General features: G+C 37.7%; 1 protein-coding gene across 5 annotated transcripts in view; it reads left to right on the top strand.

Moving 5' to 3' along the window:
• The window catches only part of myt1lb (myelin transcription factor 1-like, b), a 232,504-nt gene that overhangs the window by 55,131 nt on the left and 151,592 nt on the right, over positions 1-25,781 (top strand). For all 5 annotated transcript variants that reach the window (XM_052145864.1, XM_052145863.1, XM_052145860.1 and 2 more), the window contains exon 2: positions 25,393-25,498. The gene's annotated coding sequence lies outside the window, so the exon portion shown is untranslated. The remainder of the gene's footprint in view (positions 1-25,392; positions 25,499-25,781) is intronic.

Raw genomic sequence — 25,781 nt, 5'->3', positions numbered from 1 at the left:
TTGCAATTACTTTCTAGTTTACATGGGACCAGAACCGATGTGTCTGAGGCTGCTCATGCAACATGCTATCAGTAGCACCACAGGGTGAGGTAATCACTTTGTAACTGATGTGTCTGAATTCTGATGCCGCTAAACAGTATTTCTGCAGAATAGGAATTTCAGGGTACATTAACATTCAGAAGAAATATGTCAGTTCAATGGAAAGGAGGCGGCAGGTACCAGACGAAGCATCAAAGTAAAGTTTTCAATAAACTTAAACACAAAGACATACAAACGTATATGCATACAGGGCAGCTGCCTGTAGCTCTCTCTCTCCTGAACTGCCCCATCTCATTGCACTTATCCCTCTCCTTGGCTGATTAGCCCGATTGGGGGCATTCCTCCTTGTCACGGTCACATTACGGAAGTAAAATAGGTTGTAAATGGTGTTTAAACTTTTATGCTTTGGTCAATGTTTTCTGCATTAGTCAAAACATTCCATAATCATGATTCAGTTTACCTGTAATACACCTGCGTGCAGACTGGTCAGTTCAGGTAAATACTGGGACCTGTGTGTTTTACATGTGTGTGGTCGTAACCCAAACACTCCTCTATCTTTAATTATATAAACAAACATGCAGTCTCGCCTCAATTTTTGTTTGCTATTTACAGATTCTAGGGCTTTCATAGAGATGTGATTTCTCAGCACACCTATTTCAGTTATGTCTATCAGGTATTAAAGACATTTTATGTGTGGTATTCCACAAATTATCTTACAGCAACTTTAATTTATTATTCTAGGGCTGTCAATGTAATGCATTAATTCAGTGCAATTCATTATTAATATAAATGAAAAATAATGCAATTAATCATGCCCCCTGTATCGTAATAAGGATTTTTTTCTACAATCTGAGCAACTGAGTTTTTACGAGTCTCCAGTATCGCTGCTCCCGATACAACAACTCCCCAGGGGGGCACCAGAAGCTCCACAGTTTGCCCTTACTCGCACATTGTACGTTATTCAAGGACCCGTAAGCTCTCACTGAACACAGATGATTGCCTCTCTCTCACACCTTGTGCTCCCACCACGCATCGTAACACCACACGCATTGCGACGATTGCGGAGCTCTGCGTAGGGCATCAATTTGTTCCAGATTACAGAACATTGGAACATTATTGTGTTTTGTGTGTGTGTGTTATAATGAGAAGCAGATCGGGTGTAGAACATTCCTGTCGAGAAAGCTCTGCAGATATTTGAAATGTGTTTGTGATCAAGGTATAGAAGGAGTCCATCCGTTCAGGAAAAGCTTTTTTTTATCTTTTTATAATTTTTTACTGGGTATGTTAATTTAAAGTGAACAAATAAACATGAAATAAACACTTAAAATTTAGTGAATTATCTAATTCTTAAATTCCTAAAGATAAAGATGTAAACAGGATTCCTTTTCTTAGAAGGGAACCACTGTATATCAATAGGTGTCATTTTGACATGCGTTTGTGCAGGTTTTTTTGGTTCATGCATTGTAGGGTTAATAACAAATCTACCCATTTCTACATAACTAAAATTCAACAGATACAGTCAGAGCCGCATTTTTGTAACTGACCATGGTTGGCTCAGTCACTAGAGGTATGACTAGTCAGTGAGGTGCCTGTTTAATTCAGTTATATGGATGGCAAGATGCCAGCTTGGAGGAGCTCTGACTGTTTAAAATGCCCAAATTGATGCAATAACATACCATCAGTTTAAATGCCTGATCATGTTTAGCACCTTTATTTAAATTTTGGCAGACACATTCACAACCTTCATATTTGAGCTGTGGAAAACCTCTGGGCATCAGGGTTTTTCTTTTTTAAATTTTTATATGGCTCATATTGATTTATTTTTTCTCAATATGTGGTGCAAATCTGATTTCTTTTCCATAAATGTTTTTAAACCTAAATGCATTTAATATTCTATTAGACTATAGCTCTGATTAATAATCAAACAAGTAAAAGAAAATAATGCAATTAACATTAACTATAATATATATAATATAGAACACCCCAAAGTAAAAGAAAAACAGATATTAAAATGCAAGGACTTCTGGGAATGCCTGATTATTGTTTTTACCGTAAGTTTAACAATAGCACACTGTTCACAGTATTCTCTTGTTAAACAAAATATAGAATTTTACAGTTAATTATACTGTAAAATAATAGTTTTTACATCTAAAAAACAAAATATTTACAATATCCTACCGTAAAAATACATGTATTTTCTTGTGAAATATATTATAATTTGTTACCGTATATTGTGTTACAGTAACTACCCCTTAACAAATTAACATTCTTTTTTTTTACTGTATCATTTAATATTTTTTTACAGTTAAAATGACGGACATTTTTTACACTTTAGTGAATGTTTTCATATAAAGACTGTGACTGTGTGACAGTACGTTCAGATGAGTTGCAGATACAGCAGCAATCACTGAACTGAAGAACAGGAGTGTAAAAAGCACTCAGATATATTTATACTTAAATGAAAGTATGGATACTGAGTGAAAGTTGTACTCAATTAAGAGTCCAAGTATCTAGCGAAAAAAATACTTGAGTGAAAGCAAAAAAGTATTCACATTAAAATGTACTTAAGCATAAAAAAATGTAAAAGTAACTTTTGATTGTGACAAGGAGATTGTGTACGAGAGGATGTTGTTAAATTTTAATGGTTTGTTAAGTCACCTTTGTACTGTCTCTGACGACTGTCATATTTCTCACGCAGTGACATTTACAACCTGGTCATAGAATTATGTTACAATAACTACATTTTTGCTAAATGATTTGTATGTGGTCTGTTGTACATTACACAGCAATTTCCTGGTGGAATGAATACTAGAGGCGCTAAAACAACAATGACTTTTATCCCCCTTCACTCAAATCATGAGTAAAGTGGCAGATTATCAGTTCATACCCTTTTCGCTTTGTTCCTCACACAATGTTATCTTAATCATATAAACACATTTACCATAGCGCATGACTTGTTTTAATGTTTGCATTACATAACCAACTACATTAACAAGCATGTTTTACTCAATTACTTTACACCCCTGCTGAAGAAACTATTTGAAGTGTAGAGCTCATTTACAGACACACACACATTGGATGACAACACAACCACATACCCCTTGAGACTTTTGCTTAAATTCTCTGACTTTTCAGATATTTTTCATAAGAGAAAGACCCCAGTGATCTAACCTGTGTCTTCTTTGCTCAGATTTGCCAGGAAACTTCCAAAGTCTGCAATCAAAAGTCAGAGACCTCAAAATGAAGTCAAACATTTCCCATCAATTTGTATTTGTTCTAAGGAATTTTAGGTCCCTCTTCTGCAATTGGCATGACAAACAGATAGTCTCACCACAAACTCATGCTATAAGTTGTGTCAATGTTTTTTCAGGCATGTTCGGATGCAAAAACATACACATGAATGTTTCGAAAGCGCTACAATGTTTACACTCTTCAGGAATGGCTTTAAAGGGGTCATGAAATGCACTGTTCTGATTGGCTAACAGCATGCAGACCCTCGAAATCAGCCATTTTTGAAACTCAGTCGGAAAAAAATAAACCAATATTATAAAACTAAATTTAAGGGGTTACACATGCACATACAACACTGCATCTGAATAGAGTAAAACTGTTAACACTAACACCCTGTCTACACTGGACGTGAGAGTTGCGCCATGTTAAAAGCAATAGAACCCATAATAACCAGTGATGCTGTCTACCAATGGAAGCCTCCATGCGGCGTGTAGCGTTGCGCTGACAGTAAACAGATGTCCTGTTCCGTTTTGCACTGCACGCGGTGGCGCTACTACTTCCAGCAACACAAATAAATGGTTTTGAAAGTTAGGGTTAGTGCCCGGGGTAGACCACCTCAACCTGTTGTGTTACGTTGCGTCAACTGTGAGACGAGAGTGGAAGATTTAGGAACTGTAGAAACAGGCCCAGCCAGAGCAAAACTCAAAGAATACCCTCTCACCAGCTTTGGACTACAGAGAAGTGGTTGCTAGTGTGAAAATAAAATGGTCTGGGCTAAGCACCGGATGTCCTTCAATGCTGGAAACGCCTCTGATCTAAACGGTCAAAGATGTCCATCCAGTGCATGCTTTCATAGACCAACAATTAAAAATAGAGCAGATGGGCATGAGAACGTGTTTTGTGCTCAAAACAGCAAGAGGCAGCAGCTGAATGACATCAAATTGTTTCTCCTTTTCAGAGTTGCAAATTTACATCGTTTAAAAGCGGCTCGAGATATGCATCAAGAGGTCAAAGATGTCTGTCAGTGCATGTTTAAATACAGAAATAATTCAAAATAGTCAAGATGGGTCCCTTTTGGTGTTCAGGAATAGTGAGACCACAGTATGCCTATTTGTACTGCTGTCTCTCTTTGTTTATGAACTGAAGCACCAGTGGGCAGGGGTAAGGGTGCATTGAGGTAAAAGTAGGCAATGATGTTGTTCCGCTGTAGAGGTGGTCATGAATTAATGTACCTCTAGTGATGTAAGGAAGTCGTGGAATTAGAAAACAAGGTGTTTTTGCAGCTTGGTTTCATTAAATGCTTTTATTGCATTGGGATTAAGTTTTGAGTTCTGAAATTTCCAGTATGTTTTCATAATGTCTTACAGTACATGTGAAAAAATATAAAGGAAAATTTGATTGCTTATGACATGACCCCTTGAAGAATATTGCATGTTAAGCTGGGATAAAAGAAAGTATTTTAACATAAAAAAAATATGCATCACTTATAAAGAGTGATGAAAAGTAATACAAGCACATACATAGCATCTGCATCTCTAAACTGAGCTGCTAGAACTTATTTTGTGTTTCTCGGAATGCAGCACCTTGAGCTTATTGAAGGGAAGTATGATGGACCCTCTGTACTTTTACTACAGTACATAAATCAGCCTCCCCACAGTCAAATCTTAAGTGAATGAATGAACGTTATGTTTATATAGCGCTTTTCTAGACACTTGAAGTGCTTTACATAGTATAGAGGGACTTTCCACATCCACCACCAGTGTGCAGCATCCACCTGGATGATGCAACGGCAGCCATAGTGCACCAGTAAGCTCACCACTCACCATCTATTGGTGGAGAGGAGAGGGTAGGCTGATAGAGCCAATTCATGGAAGGGGATTATTAGGAGGCCATGATTGATAAGGGCCCATGGAAGGAATTTGTCCAGGACACCGGGGTTACACCCCTACTCTTTACAAGAAGTGCCAGGACCTCGGTTTAACATCTCATTCGAAGGATGGTGCCTTTTTACAGTATAGTGTCGCCATCACTATACTGGGGCATTAGGACTCACACAGACCACAGGCTGAGCACCCCCTGCTTGCCCCACTATCACGTCTTCCAGCAGCAACCCATCCAGGTACTGACCAGGCTCTACCCTGCTTAGCTTCAGTGGGCAACCGGCTTAGAGATACAGGGTAATATGGTGGCTGATCTTGCCTTGTCTCTCCTTCTCCCATCTCTTTCTTTCTATCCTTCTCTCTCTCTCTTTGTTTTGTCTCTCTCATTGTTATGATTCAAGCCTCCATTTCCCCCTGTTCTCTGAGGATTATCAGTATAGAACTGATTTGAGCAATCCTCAGTGGAATAATAAGGCTTTCAGCTGGCCGTCTGACACGTGGCATGTAAATAAAAGCCTGGTGCCACCGTTTGATGTCAAATGAAAGACAATGGCCTCGATCTCTCCCACTGATTGCTGCCAGGCTTTCAACTGAATTTCCTGGCCATCCTCTCATTGTGCAGCCGATTGTGAGCATGTGGGCAATTGCACCAGAAGGGAATGACAGCTCATGTGGACTGTGTGGCACACGATTGCTTGCGAAAAGTACTGTAGTCCATACAGTTTCCGTAATAGTTTGCAACTTTTCTTCACCTGCAGAGCTGAATTAAGATAGGTCAGCTGTTTTTATAAAATCAATGCTAAGAGGGTGGGATGTTAATGAAATTTAGGAAGATTTATCGTGAATAGTTTGTAATAATGTTATTTTAGGGTTTTTCCAGCTTGATCACATGGAAATTACTGTGGCAAAATCTTTGTGCAAGGAAATAAAATGGTTCATTACAGGACACGTATCGCTGCAGTCCTGAGGTGAAATGTCCACTGTGTGGTGCAAAAAGCAAGTTAAATGTTCTCCCAAAGAGATGAGGTTTTCAAGGTTAATGCTCTATCGTGTTTTAATCGAACAAAACCAACCTCCTTCCCTAAACATTGAACCTAAACCTAACCGATGGTGTCACAGAAAGCAAATATAAGATGAAAAATGCAATCACTTCATTTTGTGATGCTTTTACAAAAAGTTCAGCTCACATGTCAACTCACATGCTCTTCAGAACTCATATCCTAGTCCTTTGCATTGCAAATGCAACACTCTATTAGTTGAGCAACAGTGCAGTTTGATCACACTCAAACTCGGGCTTCTAAATTTGGTTCGTTATGTAATGCAAACGTGTCTACATACATGTCTGTGCACTTAATACCCTAATATTAATAGTAATACGACGAAGAAGCAATGTTATATTATTTTTAGGGCTGTCGATTTAACACATTAATGTAGTGCGATTAATTTTACAAAAACTAACGCGTTAAATAAATTACCGCAATCAATCGCATGCCCACGGACCATAATAGGAAGATTCCTGAGAAATGCAAGCTTATAGTACCACCTGTTTACTCCAGAGGGCAGTAAGGAAAATTTCAGCTGTATGAGCATATATATATATATATATATATATATAATTTTTAAAGATAACTATGTATAATTACATATTGATATAAATATGTATAATCAGTATATTTTTAGTTATTGTTATATGAGGGGCTTTCTCAGCAAATATTTGTATATGCGATTAATCGCGATTAATTAATCAGGATACCATATAATTAATTCGATTAAACTTTGTAATCGATTGACAGCCCTAATTATTATGAATATCAACATTCTAAATGTATTGGATTTAAAAACAAAAAACTGAATGGAAAGGAACAATAACTCAGTACTTGTAAAGAGGTCTAATCACAGGCGTAAACAGAGTCTCAGACATGAATATGACGTGTTCTATCAGATCAGCATTTACCGATATAAGTTCATGCATTAACACTCTTTTTAAACACTCAGCATTACTTTAGAGAGTCAAGAAAGAGTGTGGGCTTCTGTTGCCCCCTGATCAATTCCCACCTCACTGAGCCCCTGTGTATATGTGCACATAAGCCAATATCTTATAAGGTGAAGTGTGTAATTTCTGTGCCACTAGCAGCATTAAACAGAAGAGCAAAAATAACTATATGTCCATTTCCATTTGTAAATAGTGTTCAAAGGGAGCAGTCAAACTAGGCTTTAAGAATGCAAAATTACTTTGGATCTGACATTAAATATAGAACGCAGCACTCTGGTTTCGGAAGTAGAAGTTTTTCCACAGGGTAGAAAAAACTATACACAGTGTATCTTCTAGCTTAGGCTAAAGCAAAGGCTTGTTTTGCAAGTCATTCCACTGGCGGCCATATTTGGAAACTCTCGGGGAACTACACTGCCCAGCCAAAGAAAAAATTGCATACACTAAAATTTCTTTGAACCACCTTTAGCTATGATTATGGTGCACATTCCTCATTTGTGGCATTGTTTCAACAACCTTCTGCAATGGTACAATGTTTATTTCGATCCAGAGTTTTAATTTTTGGCAAAGATCTTGTATTGATGACTGAAGAGTCAAACCACTCCGTAAAGTCTTCTCCAGTACATCCCAAAGACTTTCAATGGGGTTAAGTTCAGGACTCTGTGGTGGCCAATTCATGTGTGAAAATTATTCCTCATGCTCCCTGAACCACTCTTTCAGAATTTGAGCATGATGAATCTTGACATTGTCATCCTGGAATATGCTCATGCCATCAGGGAAGAAAGAAATCCATTGATGGGGTAACCTGGTCTGTTAGTACAGTCAGGTAGCAAGCTGACTTCATTTTAATGCTGCATAATGTTGCTGAGCCTAGAACTGACCAACTGAAGCAACCCCAGATCATAACACTGCCAGAGGCTTGTACAGTGGGCACTCTGCATGATGGATGCATAGATTTATGCGGTTTCCTTCTTACCCTGACTTGCCCATCGCTTTGGAATAGGGAAAATCTGGAATCATCAGACCACATGACCTTTTTCCATTGGTCCACATTTCAATCTTTATGCTCCCCAGCAAAATTAAGTTGTTTTTTCCAATTAGCCTCACTAACAAGTGGCTTTCTTGTTGCCAGAGGCGTTTCCAGCATTGAAGGACATCCGCGGCTTAGCTCAGACCATTTTATTTTCACACTAGCAACCACTTCCCTGTAGTCCAAAGCTGGTGAGAGGGTATTCTTTGAGTTTTGCTCTGGCTGGGCCTGTTTCTACAGTTCCTATATCTTCCACTCAAGTACTATCCTCAACATCCTCTCTCCTCCCTGAATCATCTGTGATGCAAAAGAACAGATACAGCACATAATTTATTGCAAATCAGCTTCAAACATCTAATTCATCAAGTGCAACATATTTCAAATTGTAGACCAATACCATTGAAGAAAATGTATTGGGAAGAGCAGATCAGTGGGATTGCCCTAAGATCTATCATGATTCTTGAATGTACATTACCATAAAGTCATCACAAAAGAGTTATATTATATTGAGTAAAGTGAGATAAAAAAATATTTAATATAAATAATGTATATTTTTTGACATAAATAGTCAAAATGATGTATAAAGATTAAAGCAATACATGAATTACTTTAGTCTAAGTTCATTGACACACCATGGCATTGAACTGTATATAATTATCCATGTTCATCTGTCAAAATCCTTTCATTAGGATCATTGGGATAAACAATGTTTCACTTTTAACTTTCTCTAAAGTAAAGTGACTGATTAATTGTTACCAGTTTCCATGCCTGATTCTGGCACAGCTGCTGCTCAGTCTGTAGCTCATATTTGCTACCCTCTACAAAACCATTTAATCAAATTAAAGTGTATATTTACTACAAACTAATATCACAAAACAAGTCACACATATATTTTATGTTAATGCTTATTGGTTATCCTTAGAGAAAACAACACCTGATAAACAGTGTTACAATGAATGCAAATTTTAATACAGTGAAAAAGACACTCAATTAGCACAACATAACATGTAACGTATATAAATAAATAACAATTTCCAACATTCTTTTGAATGTCCAATGTACTAAAATAAAATATTTGATGCCATGAGTGTACCTTCATTTACTATTACTATTATTTTGAATGGACATGGAAAATGAAGCAATGTGATAATTTTACCTGATTAACTTTCACCTTTTGCTGCCCCTTTATGCTTCGCAGAGCTAATGTGTGCTTCTAAATCACTTGCACCTTTATTAGCAACTGACACATAAGTGCCATCTTTACATGTCATATATTCTGCTTCCCATGGATCTCCACCTCGATGAAAGCATGGGAATTATTTGTGCAAATTTTCTGTAAATTTGTACTTTTCTTTGGGCATTGTTTCCACTCAGCTACCATTTGCTGCTACTGTCAAGCAACTGTTTAATGCCGAACACAACAGCGCTTCGTGCGTTCTCTGAAAGATTGACAGGCAGGAATTTGGCCAATAGTTGCTGCAAGCCTCTTATAATTGACCAATTGGTGTGCGAGAAGGCGGGACTTACAAAGAGGTGTTAAAGGAATGCAAACATGTGCACACTCAAAATAAAGTATTAGACCAGATACACATCATAATGCAACTACAGCCGAATGACGAACATTTTCGCAAATTTAGAAATCTCGGCTGGATGCATTTTTAAGGTCCGAAAAAGAGGACATGTCTGGGAAAAAGAGGACGTATGGTCACCCTACTGCTGTGGGTGAAAGCCAGCCAGATGATGATCTTCAGACTTCAAGGACCAAAAAAAAAAGTAAATTCTTACCCACTGACTTCTTTCGGAAAAATCCCCAAAGCCTCATTTGCTTCATTTTTGCTGTCTTTTCTGCTAACTGCTGTTAACTCGCCACTAAATAACGTTAGTTGATGTCAACGACTGTGCAAGCTCCTCCTCTACCTGCCGCATATTCAACAGAGAGGAAGAAACGGAGTCGCCCATAGGCTACCGACAGCAAAGGAACTTATTCTATAGGCTAGATTATTTTTAAGACCTATGTCTATTTTTACAGGCTGTATGCAGTATGTGCAAAGCCAAAGCACAATGAAATAAGGCAACTTATGATTTCGGGGGTTTACATAGTCTGTTGTCCGGTTTTATATTTGTCAGTCAACTTTTCAAAATACATTCGGGGCTACACTCAAAACATTAGGGGCTGAAGCCCCGGCAAAATCGGCTGATGCCGCGTCTGCTTGTTGCCACACAGCCGTTAAGTCCCAATCCTGTAACTTCTTGTCGCAATGTGCGTGTGGAAATTCTATTACTTTCACAATTATACATAGCCATGAGTTCTTAGTTCTTACTATATATTTTTTATGTAAAGCACTTTGAACTGCATTTTATGCCTGAAAAGTGCTACATAAATAAAGTTTATTATTACTGTTTATTTTTTACAATGTGACTTCACCAAGTGTTTTAGTGATCTACGATAACGATCATTCAAGTTTTTTTTATATACATATTTCTTCAGTGAAGCTGATGGTTTACCACTATCCCTCCAGGTGTTAATAATGCATTGGACAGTTCTTGACCCAATTCCATTGTTTCAAAATCCTTTTGAAACACAGTATCATCTTTTCCACGACCACGGGATACTTCTTCTGACATGGTTGTTTAAGAAATTAGTACACACTACATCAGTTAGGGTTAAAAGAATTGTTGCCAACTGAAACATATTAATCACTGCAATAATGATCCAATCATGGGCTCTTAAGTATCTGCTTATTTAAATCCAAATGGCAACTTTTTTTTTGGGCCAGGCAGTGTATTTCCAGTCTTGAAAGTGCAGCTTCTATATGCTTGAATAGGAGAACACAGAAATCTCCAAAACGGTTGGTCAAGATTACAGTCAAAGAACATATTTCAAATCAGTTGTCAAATCTGACAACACTGGTCAAATAAATTGTGCTTCTTTACCTCAGATTACACACAAAAACCTTAGCAATTTACCTAGCTTGTATAGATAATGCCTATGTACGTTCTCAAGTTGATTGACAGGCAATGTCTGTATCTAAAAGGTGATTGGCTCTTTTACCTGTAAGGTGGGACTTCCTTTCTTCATCCCTTAACTGTTGGGTGTTCCAATTTCTCCCATTCATTTTATTAGAAGTGGCCTGTCTTTGTAAAATTGTCAATGGCTAAGGTCAACGTGTGTCCCTTGATAACGATTCTTGAAAGTTTTGGGTCGAATTTAATTTGAAACTATGTGAGTTGTCGCTCAGTAGTGCAGGATAATTTTGAGCAGCCCCCAGTAGTGCTTTGGCTTACGCCAAATGGTTGCAGTGGTGTGTGTACAATCATAGAAAACAACAGTTTAGAAATTTAGAACGCTGTATGATATCTTCCTGCTGTTTCTGGTGTGCGACCCCTTTTAGAGAGACAAGACCCCTCATACTAAATCTCCTGTGAATCTGACTCAGATGCTTAAAATGAACGTTCAGGACCTCTCACAGGCTTTTTTATTAAACCATTTGAGCTCCAGGTTCAAATGTTCAACTTCAAGCTCTAGGGTTTGTGTATGTGTGTGTGATTTTATTGGGTTGTTTGGGTTTACACATACACACAAGAATCAGAGCGTAAAGGGAAAATGCTGAAGCTAAACATGAGATATGAGCCGGAGGCTGTAAACAAACATGCTGTTGTAACATGCTAGCAGTTTAGCATGTTTGCTATTACCTCATAAGGCTAGGTAAAGCTCATCTTTAGAGATCCTGAAAAAAGTATAAAATATAAATAAAATAAATAAAAAATACTGGAACATTGTAACTTTGCAAACAGGGGATTGCTGCATGGCTAATATCTGTTTATGTTTATACAGGCTGCTTTCACAAAGGCTTTGAACTACATAAAACTGAATGATTCCAGAAAAGCAGGGGCCAATGTTTACTGGCTTTGGCATATTCTCTCACTCTGCATATCTCACTCTCTCAGTTTTCAGTTTAAGTATGCTGTTTTTGTGTAACACATTTTTACCAGCATTAAATGAAACAGTGCAGTAGCATATTCGCTGCTAATATACAGCAGTAGTTGTGTTCAGTCTTGTTGGTCAGAGTGTTTTAGCATTTGTTGAAGAGTGTTGGGTGTAATCTTATAAATAAAACCAAGTAGTTACTGTAATCTACATTTTAGTCAAAAGTAGTGTGACATTACATTTACAATTCTTGTAATAAGATTACAGTTACTGCCCTGACGAAAATTGAGAGTTCATGGCAAATTTGCTGCAAACTTGCATCAAATTCGCAACTGATCATTTTCACACGCAAATGAGCTTTGCTGCAAACTTGAGGCAAATTTTCCAATGTTGACAAAGGTTTGCTAGAGGTTCACCACTACCGGCAAAGAGCTGCAAACTTCAGGCAAACATTAGTGGTGTATCACAAGCTCATTTGCATTTGAAAATAACAAGGCACATTATTTTTTTGGAGTGGTGACTTTTTATTAATTTAATTACTTTTAAGTACATTACTAGGGCAACACATGTTTCCAAAATAATATTATTTATCTATAATACATTGAAAACGCGAATTATGTTGTGCTGAGTGTGTGATGTGTGTGCAACAATGAACAAGAAGGAAATATAGACATCATTTTGAAATCAATGTGCGAAACCGTTTTAGAAAGTAACTTAATTAAAATAATGAATGTAATTAATTTACATGAAGTAATCAGTAAAGTTATCTGATTCCAATTTTAGAGAAGTAATTTACTTTTTGAATAATGATTTAGACATTCTTTTTGTCCATTAGACTGGGGATGATACCCTGATGTCAGACTGACATTGATATTGAGTTGCTTGAGGAACACTGACCAGACTCTGGAAGTAAACTGAGGGCCTCGATCGGACACTATAACCTCAGGCAGTCCATGCAGTCGGAGCACATATTGGAACAGAGGGTCGGCAGTCTCTAATGCAGTGAGAAATTTGGGCAATGGATTAGGCGACAGGCCTTGGAGAAACAATCAACTGTGGTCAATATTATTGTATTTCCTTGTGATTTAGGGAGGTCCGTGATAAAGTCAAGTGCAATATGAAATCAAGGGCATTGAGGCAGTGGGAAAGGCTCGAGAAGACCTGCCGGTGCTTATTTGAAGGATTTTGATGTGGCACAGGCAGGGCAATCACAGACATACATGGCATCAGCAAATGAGAGGTTCCCACCAAAACTGGTTTTGAAGAAGACGAATGGAGGCTTGCACACCTGGATGGCCTGAGCTTAGTGAGGTATGCACCCACTCGAGAACACTTGAGTCTTGATTTGAGTAAGTTCTTCCATAATGTCCCACTGCACTGGTGCTACCAACAGAGAAGTATGTATAATGGTTTCTTCAGAGGTGAGTTCCTGGGGTTTATAATGAATATGAAACAGAGCATCAGCTTTTGTGCTCTTAGCACCTGGATGAAATGTAATGGTAAAGTCAAAGTGGGTAAAGTGCAATGCCCATCTGGCTTGGCTGGGGTTCAGTCTCTTGGCTGAGCATATATATTCGAGGTTGCGGTGATCTGTAATGGATGACGTGCTCCCTCAAGCAAATGCTACATGGCAGCCTTCATGGCTAGTAATTCTCTGTTGTCTACATCGTCATTTCTTTGAATCTGAGGCTACTTCAAGGATGAAAGGCAAAGATGGGTCAGGATTACGGAGAATAGGAACACTTGTGAAACCTCTCTTGAGATCTTCGAATGCCGAGTGGGCTGCTGTATTCCAGCTGAAATTATGCATGAATCATATGTAAAAATTGGAGGAACTGTTGAAAATCTTTAACAGTCTTTGGGTGAGGCCAGTTGAGTACATCATTGACCTTAGAATTATCCACTCCATCTGGACCAATGATGTAACAAAGGAAGGAAATGAACAGAGTCTTGGGAGCGACCTCTGTGGTCTTGGGCATGAACAGAGTCTCAAGAGTGACCTCTGTGGTCGTGGGTATGGACAGAGTCTCGGGAGCGATCTCTGTGGTCGGAGGCATGAACAGATTCTCGGGAGCAACCTCCGTGGTCGTGGACAGAGTCTTGGGAGTGACCTCTGTGGTCGTGGGCATGGACTGAGACTCGGGAATGATCTCTGGGGTCGTGGGTGTAGACAGAGACTCGGGAATGACCTCTGTGGTCATAAACATGGGCATAGTCTCGAGAATGAACTCTGTAGTTGTAGGCATGGACATAGTCTCGGCAACAACCTCTGTGGTCATGGACATAGTCTCGGGAGTGACCTCTGTGGTTGTGTACATGGGCGGAGACTTGGAGATGACCACTGTGGTCATGTACATGGGGCAGAGACTCAGAGACGACCTCTGTGGTCATGAACATAGGCTGAGACTCGGAGACAATCTCTGTGGTCGTGAACACTGGCAGAGATTTGGAAACGAAAGCTTTTCTCCTCCGGGAGGCCGAAGTTTGCTGTGCCAGCTCTGGGACGGACGAGGCTGCTAAAGGAGTCTCTGGGACGGACGAGGCTAGCAACGCAGGGTCTGGGACGGACGAGGCTGGCAATGCAGGCTCTGGGACGTACGAGGCTGGCAACGCAGGCTCTGGGACGGACGAGGCTGGCAAAGCTAGCTCTGGGATGGACCAGGCTGGCAACGCTGGCTCTGGAATGGACGAGGATGGCAACGCTGGCTCTGGGACGGACGAAGCTTCCAACTCGTTGGCCGTGGCAGGCGTGGGTATTGGCTCGTTGGCCGTGGCAGGCGTGGGCATTGGCTCGTGGCATGTATGGGAGTCAACTCAAATTTGACTGTGACAGGGCGTGGAACAGACTCAGACTTGGCAGTGACATGACGTGGAGCAGATTCAGACGTGGCTTTGACATGGCGTGGAGCAGGCTGAGGTTTGACTGTGATATGGCATGGAGAAGATCGAGGCGTGGCTGTGACATGACATGGAGCAGACTCAGGCTTGGCTGTGACATGTTATGTAGCAGGCTATGGTTTGACTGCGACATGGCATGGTGCAGACTCAGACATTGCTGTGACATGGCATGGTGCAGACTCAGACATTGCTGTGACATGACATGGTGCAGACTCAGACATTACTGTGACATGGCATAGTGGAGACTCAGACATTGCTGTGACATGGCATGGTGCAGACTCAGACATTGCTGTGACATGGCATAGTGGAGACTCAGACATTGCTGTGACCTGGCATGGTGCAGACTCAGAAGTGGTTGACTCGGAAGCTGGAACCAGGATTGAGAGAGGAGGATCCTCTGTAGTGAGTGTTTTTCTAATATCAGCCTCACATATTCTTCCCACGTGTAATCTCCTGTCTCCAGCAATTCCATTCACTGGAGTGTGGTGAGTCCAATTCTGTATATGGACTTTAGAGCGGCATCATCAAAACCGGTGTGGGCAGCAACGGTAGAAAATAAATGGGAGTACTCACTTATAGATAAGTCCACCTGGCTTATCTATAACAAAGAATGCTGCTAGATCCATAGTGCAGTGAATAGTTCTTGATGAAGCCGGGTGTCCCGCTGGGATTGATGAAGGAGCTGATACCACGGTAGTAGTTGAAGAAAGCAGCTGGATCGGTTTGTGGCGAAGTCTTCTGTAATGGCGTGTCAGCGGAGTTGGGATCCATGTGAAGCTTTTTTAACAGTAAACATAGTAATATAGACAGGCAGGGGTCAATCATCAGAAATAGCAGTATCCAAGGTAAGTCAGAGGGTTAGTCACAAAACAGGCAAGAGGTCAGTGCAGGCAGCAGGCAATCACAGGTAATATCCAGGTAAAGAAAGTAATAAAAGTAGGCAAGCAGCAAAGGGTCAAGACAGGGTAAACAGTCCAGGATCATACACAGGTTAGGCAGAAAATACAAATAACGCTCAGAAATGTTCTTCTTCTTCTTCTTCTTCTTTCTTTTAATGGCGGTTTGCAAACAACTTTTAGGTGTGCATTACCGCCACCTTCTGATATGGAGTGTGGATCACAATAGCCTTTCCTCACTACCCTTAAAATAAATATATAAATAACTACATACATCCATAATAAAACCAATAAATAACTTCATAAATATCTAATACCATTACTAATATTCATACATTTTCATTATTAATAAATACAATTTTTTAAGGAAACTAAACTCATATCCTTCTACTAAGCCCCGTATTACTCAAAAACACAAATATCGCTCTGTACCCTACATGCCCTGAATTCATTTGTAATAGTTCCTTCATTTCAAATCTAATTTTTTCTTTTCTAAACCAGTCTTTCAGACTCATCCTTTCCTCCTTATACTTATAACAATTAATAATTACATGTTCTACTGTTTCATTAATATTACAGACCTCACACATCCCAGTTTCATGCTTCCCTATTAATTTAAGCGTACTATTCAAACCAGTATGCCCAAATCTCATTCTTGAAATAATGTCCTCTTCCCTTTTATTCCTACTATTTTCTCTCATACCTCCTACCCTCTTCTGGATACTGTAGTACCTTCTTGCTTTTGTTTCTATATCCCACTCCACTTGCCACTTCTTTCTCATTTCTTCTTTGATTATACTTTTAACTTCCGCCTTACTATAACTTATTACCATATCTATCTCTGTTTTTTTTGTTGCATTATTGGCATATTTATCTGCCATTTCATTTCCTTCTACTCCTATATGGGCTGGAATCCAGATGAATTTTACTATTACTCCTACTCTATTAATTCTATAAACAGCTTGGACTATTTCCAGCAAAATATCCTGTCTTGCTTCTGATTCCATGTTCTTAATACTGGTTAACGCACTACTTGAATCTGACCCTATTAACACTTCCCTTGACCTACTACTTTCAACCCACTCAAGGGCTAAGAGAATGGCCAGCATTTCTCCTGTATACACTGACATTTTATCATTTACTCTCTTATTTAACATAACATTCCCTTCTGGTATAATGAATGCAACTCCTACTCTATTATCTTCTGTTTTTGATGCATCTGTATATATCTTAACAAACATAGAATACTTCTCCTCTATATATCTACTAACCTGACTCCTATCAATACTATTCTCTTTCTTCCACTCTAAAAGGTGCAAATCTACCTCTAACTCCCCTAATATCCAAGGTGGAACATTAGATAATGGCACAGTTGGACTTACCGTCAAATCTCCTAACCCTATCTCATCGACTGCATACCTTATTATCCAACCAAAGCTCTTAATCTGTCGTCTTTCCCTTTCTTGACATGGTTGTAACACCTTCTGAGTCAGGTGTGTTTCCTTATGCCCTTTTAAATTTGCCCAGTACGTTAATGCTATCTGATTTCTTCTAATCTCCAATGGCATCTCATTCATTTCTACTTGTAATGCCGCTACTGGGGTTGTTTTAAAAGCACCACAACAGAGTCTCAACGCCTGACTTTGAATCACATCCAACTTTTTTAGTAAAGTTCTTGAAGCAGACTGGTAAACTGTACATCCATAATCAATAACTGCCCTAATTAATCCAATATAAACTATTTTCAATGAGGTCCTATTTGCTCCCCACTCTCTACCTCTCAGACATCTTATTACATTCAATATTCTTTTACATTTTTCAACAACTTTCTCAATATGTATTTTCCAGTTAAGTTTTTTGTCAAACCATATCCCGAGATATTTAAAACATTCCACTCTCTCTAGATTTTTGTCATAAAGTTTAAGTTGAATCTGTTCTTGATTTTTCCTTTGAGAAAAACAGATTACTTTGGTCTTTGCCACTGAAAACCTAAAACCCCATTCCATTCCCCAACTCTCTACCTTCCCGATTGCCTCTTGCATCTTCCTCACTATATATTCTATATTTCTTCCCTTTTTCCACATAACACCGTCATCTGCAAATAAAGCAACACTTATAGATCTATCAACTCTACTAAACACTTCATTTATCATAATTAAAAACAAAACTGGACTAACTATACTCCCTTGAGGAGTTCCATTTTCCACTAAATACTTTGTACTCAATTCTGTCCCTACTCTTATTGCGATCCACCTATCAGTTAAGAAGTTTTTGATCCAACTATACATTCTCCCTCTTATTCCCAATTTATAAATCTTAATCATAAGTCCTTGTTTCCACAACATATCGTACGCCTTCTCAACATCAAAAAATACAGATAATATACTTTCTTTATTAATTTGAGCTTTTCTAATTTCACTCTCTAAACATATAGCCGGATCTATTGTGCTTCGTCCCTTTCTAAACCCACTCTGGTAATCCTTTATCAATTCATTTGTCTCCAAATAGTACTTTAATCTTTCATTTATCATTTTTTCCATAATTTTCCCTACATGTGAAGTTAAAGCAATCGGTCTATAACTTTCTGCCAAACTCGGATCCTTACCTGGTTTACATATAGGGACAATAATTGATTCTTTCCACTTTTTTGGCAAACATCCTACTTCCCATACCTTATTATATAACTTTAATAACATTTCTTTACTCTCATCATTTAAATTTTTTATCATAAAATAACTTACTTGATCATTCCCTGGCGTTGTTTTTCCCGATTTTCTTAAGACATTATTCAACTCACCCATTGTAAACATCACATTTATGGTACTTTCATTATCCCCACCATCCTGTATTTCTTCAACACTATCTCTTATTGTTTTCTCCCTCTGCGTCTTTTCCTCATTACTCAAATTACTATTACTATGTATTTTAACAAATGTCCTTGCCAGCAACTCTGCTTTACCTTTGTTCTCTATTATTACTTTCTCTCCTTCTTTCATTATAGGATAACCATACTCTTTTTATTTCCTGACATTCTCTTTATCATACCCCATACTCTATCTAATGGTGTACTTCTTCCTAGAGATTCACAATACTTCCCCAAAAGTTTTTCTTAACTTTCTTTATTGTCATCCTTACTACAGCCTGCTTCCTCTTATAATCAATTAAATTCTGGAAGTTATGCGTTCTTTTCAGGATTTTAAATGCTTTATTTCTCTCTTTAATTACCTTTGAGCATTCTTGTGTCCACCACGGAACGATTTTCTTTCTAATACTGCCTCCTCTTTTTGGTATCGACTCTTTTGCTGCACCTAAAATAATACTACTTATTTCTTCATTCAGATCTTCAACCCCTGATTTATACAAACCTCCTTTAATTTTTCTTTGGACAATATTCTAAACTTGTTCCAATCTGCTTCCTCAAATTTCCACCTACTTACTCTCTCTTTCTTTTGCATATCCCTTTCTATTCCAATTTCTGTATATATAGGATAATGATCACTCCCTATAGTACTTTCCTTATTTACTTCCCAACTACTTATCCCTACCAAAGACTGGGACACCAACGTAAGATCTATTGCAGTCTCTATACCCTTACTTAAATTTATTCTTGTACCAGACCCATCATTTAGACATACTAATTCCTTTTCATCCATTATTTCTTCTAAAATTTCTCCATTTAAATCATCTTTTTCACCCCACACCTTACTATGTGCATTAAAATCCCCGCACCAAATAATTTTTCCTCTCCACTCCTCCAGTATTGATTCTAGTTGTACTCTCTCTAGTTTTTTACATGGGTTGTAGAAGTTAATCACTTTGATCTTTTCTTTCTTGTTCCACATTTCAACAACTATTACCTCTAATTCTTGTATTGTCTTTAACCTCCTATATACTATACCCTCTTTAATAAATATTGCACATCCCCTCCAACTCCATTTCGTCTATCTTCACGTATGGTATTATATCCTTTAATAATGAAATCCAGATTAGTTTTGAGCCATGTTTCCTGAACGCAAATGATATCTGGCTTCTTTCCTAGTTTATCAATATATCCCTTAAACTCACATCCATTTGCTATCAAACTTCTAGCATTCCATTGAATTACCAACATTAAGTTATGCTTTGAGAAGCTGTATCTGTGTTCCCTTCTCCATGGTTAAGATCAGCATGTATCTTTTCCCATGACAAATCTTTCATGTTTAGGAATTTAGCTGCTGCCTTAACTACGATTTTTATCTTCTCTGTTTTTGTTTTTGCTTGTTCTGAACAATTTATGACATATGCTACAAAAGCACTATCCTATCCATTGACATTCCTGTACTTTCCTGTTTTGACCCCGTTCCTTCTTTATTCGTACCAATGCCTTCATTTTCTCTTTCATTATTATATATTTTCACAGCCTCTGCATATGTTACTTTCTGATTTAATTTTACTTTTTGAACCTCAACTGCCTTTTTTCGGATTTCACAGCCCCCATATGCTGCTGTGTGGTTCCCTCCACAATTACAACACTTTATTGTAACATTACTCCCACATTCTCCATATGCATGTTCTCCTCCACATCTACCACATCTCTGTTTCCCTTTACATACATTTGCAGTATGTCCATATCGCTGACATTTATAACATCTTAATGGAGGAGGTACATATTCTCTGACGTTAAAGCTCATATATCCTACCATCACTTTCATAGGAAGTACATCATCTTTAAACTGTAGCAGTACAGACTCACTATCTGTTTTTTCTCCATTTCTGAAAGCCTGCAATCGAGTGATTTCTGTGATCATTCCTCCTTTAATTACTTTCCTTAGTTCTTCCAGATTCTCTTCTACAGGAATTCCTGTTATCACTCCCCTAGTCCCTCTCTTCTCACCAATTATTTTTTTCTCCACTATTTCTTTCTTACATACTGATTGCAATTTCATAGTTTTATTTTTCTGCTCAATATTTTTGCATTTCACCAATAGGCTCCCATCACGCTAACACTTTCGCCATTTCTATTTCCCCAATCGCTTTCTTCAATCCATTTGTAAGAGTGATCGGGCTAACTGATGTAATTTCATTCCCCACTTTAAATTTAAGAATGATCTTAAACTCTTCCATCATTACCTTTTGCCTTACTTCTCGAATTACTTCATCCTCTTCTAATGTTCTCTTCTTTGTCATCTGTCTATTTTCTTTTTTTCCTCCTCCTTTCCTACTCGTACTCTTTTCCCAACCCATCTGCATATCTTCATCCTCTGACAATCCACTATAGTTTGCCATTCTGATCCAGTCACAAATCAGATTATGCCATGAACCCGCAAACAAAACAAACAAACAGAAAAAAAAAAAAAATAAACTTAAACCAACTAAGTAAACAACAAAACAAAAACTTTCCTTTTCAGCTATGTCTCTGCTCGTCCTCGCTGCAGTTCTGGTCACCGCTCCTCAGAAATGTTAGCCAGGGCAAAACAAGTCTTTGCAATGATAGAGTGAGAGTGAGTTAATGAGAAATAGCTGAGCAGGTAATCAGTGACAGGTACGGGGATTATGGGAAATGGAGTCCAGAGAGCTAAAGTCAATCCCCAGTGGGAGGAACAACAAAGGCGGGATTCATGACAGGCTCATTAACTCATTCTTATATTTTAAGCCGAATTCTAATTGGAGGCCCTACTGGCCATTGTGTAGTTATGGCACATAACCTTTGTGATTTTTTTCTCTCTCGGTTCATTCGCTGCAAGGTTGACGTCAACTGTGGAATGGATTACAAGGCCTAAATGATTGTAATGTGAATTTGAATATGCTTTCATTCCCTTTGATATAGTCATGTATTTTTTTTCTAGTATTTCTTTATTTTAGCCTTACTGCTGTAAAGCACAACACCACAGACAATTAGACAGCATGTCTATGACATCTCAATATTCTGTAGAGCTTCCTCGTTAGACAACACATGACGCTCTGTCCAAATCACTTACATATACAATTACAAACAAAGGTTTTCACTTCTAGAAAGCTTGATAACGTCATTATGATAACATAATTATTATTTTTATTTATGGTATATACCTAACCCATTACTTCAAAAGGAAGGAACTATGTTGTACTGACAATAATAACAATACATTAGTTAAAGTGATGAAAAATGAAGAAACATTTACTTGTGCTTAAAGAGTTCACCTCCTGAAAGGATGTAATAATTATTATTATTACTACTAAATTTATGGAATAATTAATTGCTCATTAATTTAAAAAAAGTGGAAATATGATTGTAAAGCCTAGGGACAACAAGTGTTTTTAATTAAACAGATCATCCAAAAATGCTAATTATTTAATAGTTTACTCATAATTAAATTTTTAAGCTTTAAAGTAAGCCACTGTTAACACTAAAAGACTGTTATATTCATTAAAGCATCTCCTTCTGTGTTATGCATAAGAAAGAAAATCATAAAGGTGAATAAAGTGACAGAAATGTAATTTTGGGGTGAGCTATTCCTTAAATAAAGAAATTATTTTGGATAAAGAAAATTATCTTATTTTTAGGAACTTTATGTGTCTAGACATTGTACTGTTTTTTTTTATTTTATTTTGCTTTCATTTGTCTGTAATTCATTCTCAATGGTAATTTTTGTTTTTACAGTTAAATCAACTGTAATACAATGTTTCTTATTCAGCATAATGAAAGGCAGTTCAACACACTTTACCATTATGTACACATTCTTTACAATATAAATATATCAACAGTTTCACAAAACAATAAAGATAATATTCGTATATGGTGTGAAATATGACCTGGACATGTTCTTGACAGGTTTTATGAGATTCACGCACATATACCTCCTTTTTACTGATTGTTGCATTGTATGTTGTATGGCAAAAAGTAATTGCTGGCTGCAGTTTCCTGGGTGCAGTGCATGTCTGTATCTGAATTGAAGTCAGATTGGAGGGATCTGTGCAGCTCTGATATTAATTGTGATATTGGGCTCCCGGAGGGGTTCTTCATTGTCCCACCACACTCCACTGCAGCACCACTAACTCATCATTTGTTAGCTCCCGCTTCACTGGTTTTAATTAGTGTCTCTGAATGCAGCTGCACAACACAGGCTCAAAAATCAAATGCCACTGCTCCAAATTCAATTGTATATGCTCCAGTTTCACCACACAAGATCTATGGGATCAAAATCACATCAAAAGTATTGCGTTCGTGGATCCAAAAATAATAAGCGTGAATCAAATAATAAGCGTGAATCAAAAAATAATAAGCGCAGATAAAAAAATTATAAGCGCAAAAAATATAAAAACAAGGCTGTGTCGGTGTGGATGTTTGATGCATGTTTTTACTAGCTGTACCAATGTAATCGCGAGTTCAGAACCCAACTTGATCCGCTTTTCCCTGTTGCTGAATGTGCCGTTATGTACAGAGCCTACCTTGGCATTGTTGGCACGGCTATATTTAGTTTCTTTCTCCAGGATATTGCAGCGAAATCAGAAACAAGTGACCAAGCATCCCCACGACCATAAATAATGCAATAAAGTTGGCTTGAGGTTGGACGTTCTTTATTCACAAATAGTCGCAAATTTAGGTATTATCTCTAAAGATACTGGCAACATTGGAGCATACATATCCAAAACATTTACAAACATTTACATAACGTAGAGTATACATGCATCAAACTTACACACCAACCCTGCCTTGTTTTTATTTTTTTAGATTTGAAGCCAATAAGAACTACAAACTAGGAAGTCTTAAATAATGCCTAAACTAAAGACTCCGCTAAATAACTTAAGCTGACTCGATACATGTGTTAACGGACTGTGATAACGGCCTATTCAGATAACACATTGTTTCCTAGAGCAGGCAGAAAATACTAAAAACTGACTCAAGCAGCATATCTATCAACCACAAATATTATAGTTATATTCAATTACCTGTGATTATCCAGGATTTGCCAACTGACAGTTATCCATCTTCATCTACCATCCAGTGATTGAGCAGCAGCCGTCGGAGTCGCATTGGAGTGACGTCACCTCCCCTCTTCCAATGACTGGCTAGAGGAGGAGCTGTTGATCAAGAACTAGTGGACCAATGAGGACGCAAAACGCCCCCTGATTTACATGAAACTCTACTCACAAGTTTGGGAAAACCAAGCACAGAACTTGGAAACAAAAGCCATTAAGAATACAGCATAAGAATACAAAAACATTCAAATATTAGCAAGATAAGTTGCTAATAATTGACAGAGAGCTCAAAAAAACGGTAATATAACCAAGGAAAACAAGTCAAGTCAAGTCAAGTAAATTTTATTTGCATAGCGCCTTTCACAACACACATCGTTTCAAAGCAGCTTTACAGAAGATCAGGAATGAACAGATGATAAAACTGTAATGTCTATAATGTCGATGAATCATCATTGTGTAATTAGATAAAATATGATTGTTTATCGTGTTAAAAATAAGTAATTAAATAATAATTGTATTAATAACCCCAGTGAGCAAACTGTAGGCGACTGTGGCAAGGAACACAAAACTCCATAAGATGTAGATTAATGGAGAAAAATAACCTTGGGAGAAACCAGACTCACTGTGGGGGCCAGTTCCCCTCTGACTAACATCATGAATGTAATGTAAATATTTATTATTGCGCTAATTATTTTGATCTGTGTTTTTTATTTATTTTTGCCCTTATTTTTTTATCTTTACTTATTCTTTTTCGATTCACACTTATTATTTTGATTCACGCTTATTATTTTTGGATCCGTGACCACAATACTTTTGACGGGATTTTGATCCCATAAAAATCCTCCACTTATACACACAAAAAAACAAGAGCTGTTTGAATTCCTCGACCTCGCTTTTGAAATATTTTCAAAATAAGTTTTGTTACACAACAAAGAAAATTGCATTTTTTTTAAGCATTATTACACATCCTTATATTTATGATCATGCGGGTACTTGGTATTAGTAATATTGTGTTTGATTTTGATGTTCTCTAATGTTATCTTGAGGTAGACCATATGTGGTTTATCATCATTTCAATTGATTGAATAAACATGAAACATCTGGAAAATCTTGTTAAATATGTACTAGATACACACTAAAGGACTGTGTTCCCATAAATATAAACATAAATCCTATTTAAACACTTTAAATAATCATCATTTGAAAAGCTACACGAATACAGCAGTTATGCTTTTAAGTGCTTTAAATATTAAATAAAGACAGTTCGTCCATCATATTTTATTAGATTTTTTTTTAATAGAGCTATAGAGAAAATAGCCTTATTTGTCAGATTCTATAGGAAGTGGGGACAAATATGTCTAATGAGCCATACAATCCACCATTGGTTTTGAATGTACAGTATTTATTGGAACTGTTTTTTCAAGTTTAAAGAGGAAATGTACTGTATATGGGAAGGAAAAGAAAGCTCCTCTTCTACAACGCTGTATGCGTATTAGTTTAAATGTGACCTGCATGCTGATTCAAGTCTATAATTTTACATTTTTACATTTTTTATGTTGCAGAAAATGAAACTGGAGGAGGTGTAGGAACCTCTTAGCAGTCATCTACCATAGAGGGACCTGGGACAGAGGTCAGAATCAAGAGCAATAAAACCTGCAATTACATCAGGTACTGTCTATATGTTTGTCAAGGAATGTTCCAGTCCCACTTTATATTAGGTGTCTTTAACTACTATATACTGACATTAAATTATTAAAATAAATTAAAACTATATGTTGTTCTGCAAAATTCTCATAAGATTCACATTTGCTGATACTGAGGTTGAGGTACGGGTAGGTTTAGGAGTAGGGTTAGGGTTAAGGGTTAGGGCAAAAGTTGGGGTACGATTAGGTTTAGGGTTAGAGGTAAGGTTAACAGTGTAACTACTAATGTGTTTAAATACAGGTAGTTC

Source organism: Xyrauchen texanus, chromosome 16 (genome assembly GCF_025860055.1).
Source record: "Xyrauchen texanus isolate HMW12.3.18 chromosome 16, RBS_HiC_50CHRs, whole genome shotgun sequence".
Lineage (NCBI taxonomy): Eukaryota > Metazoa > Chordata > Actinopteri > Cypriniformes > Catostomidae > Xyrauchen > Xyrauchen texanus.
The sequence above is the reverse complement of the archived record's forward strand: the minus strand, read 5'-3'. Positions and strand labels throughout refer to the sequence as shown.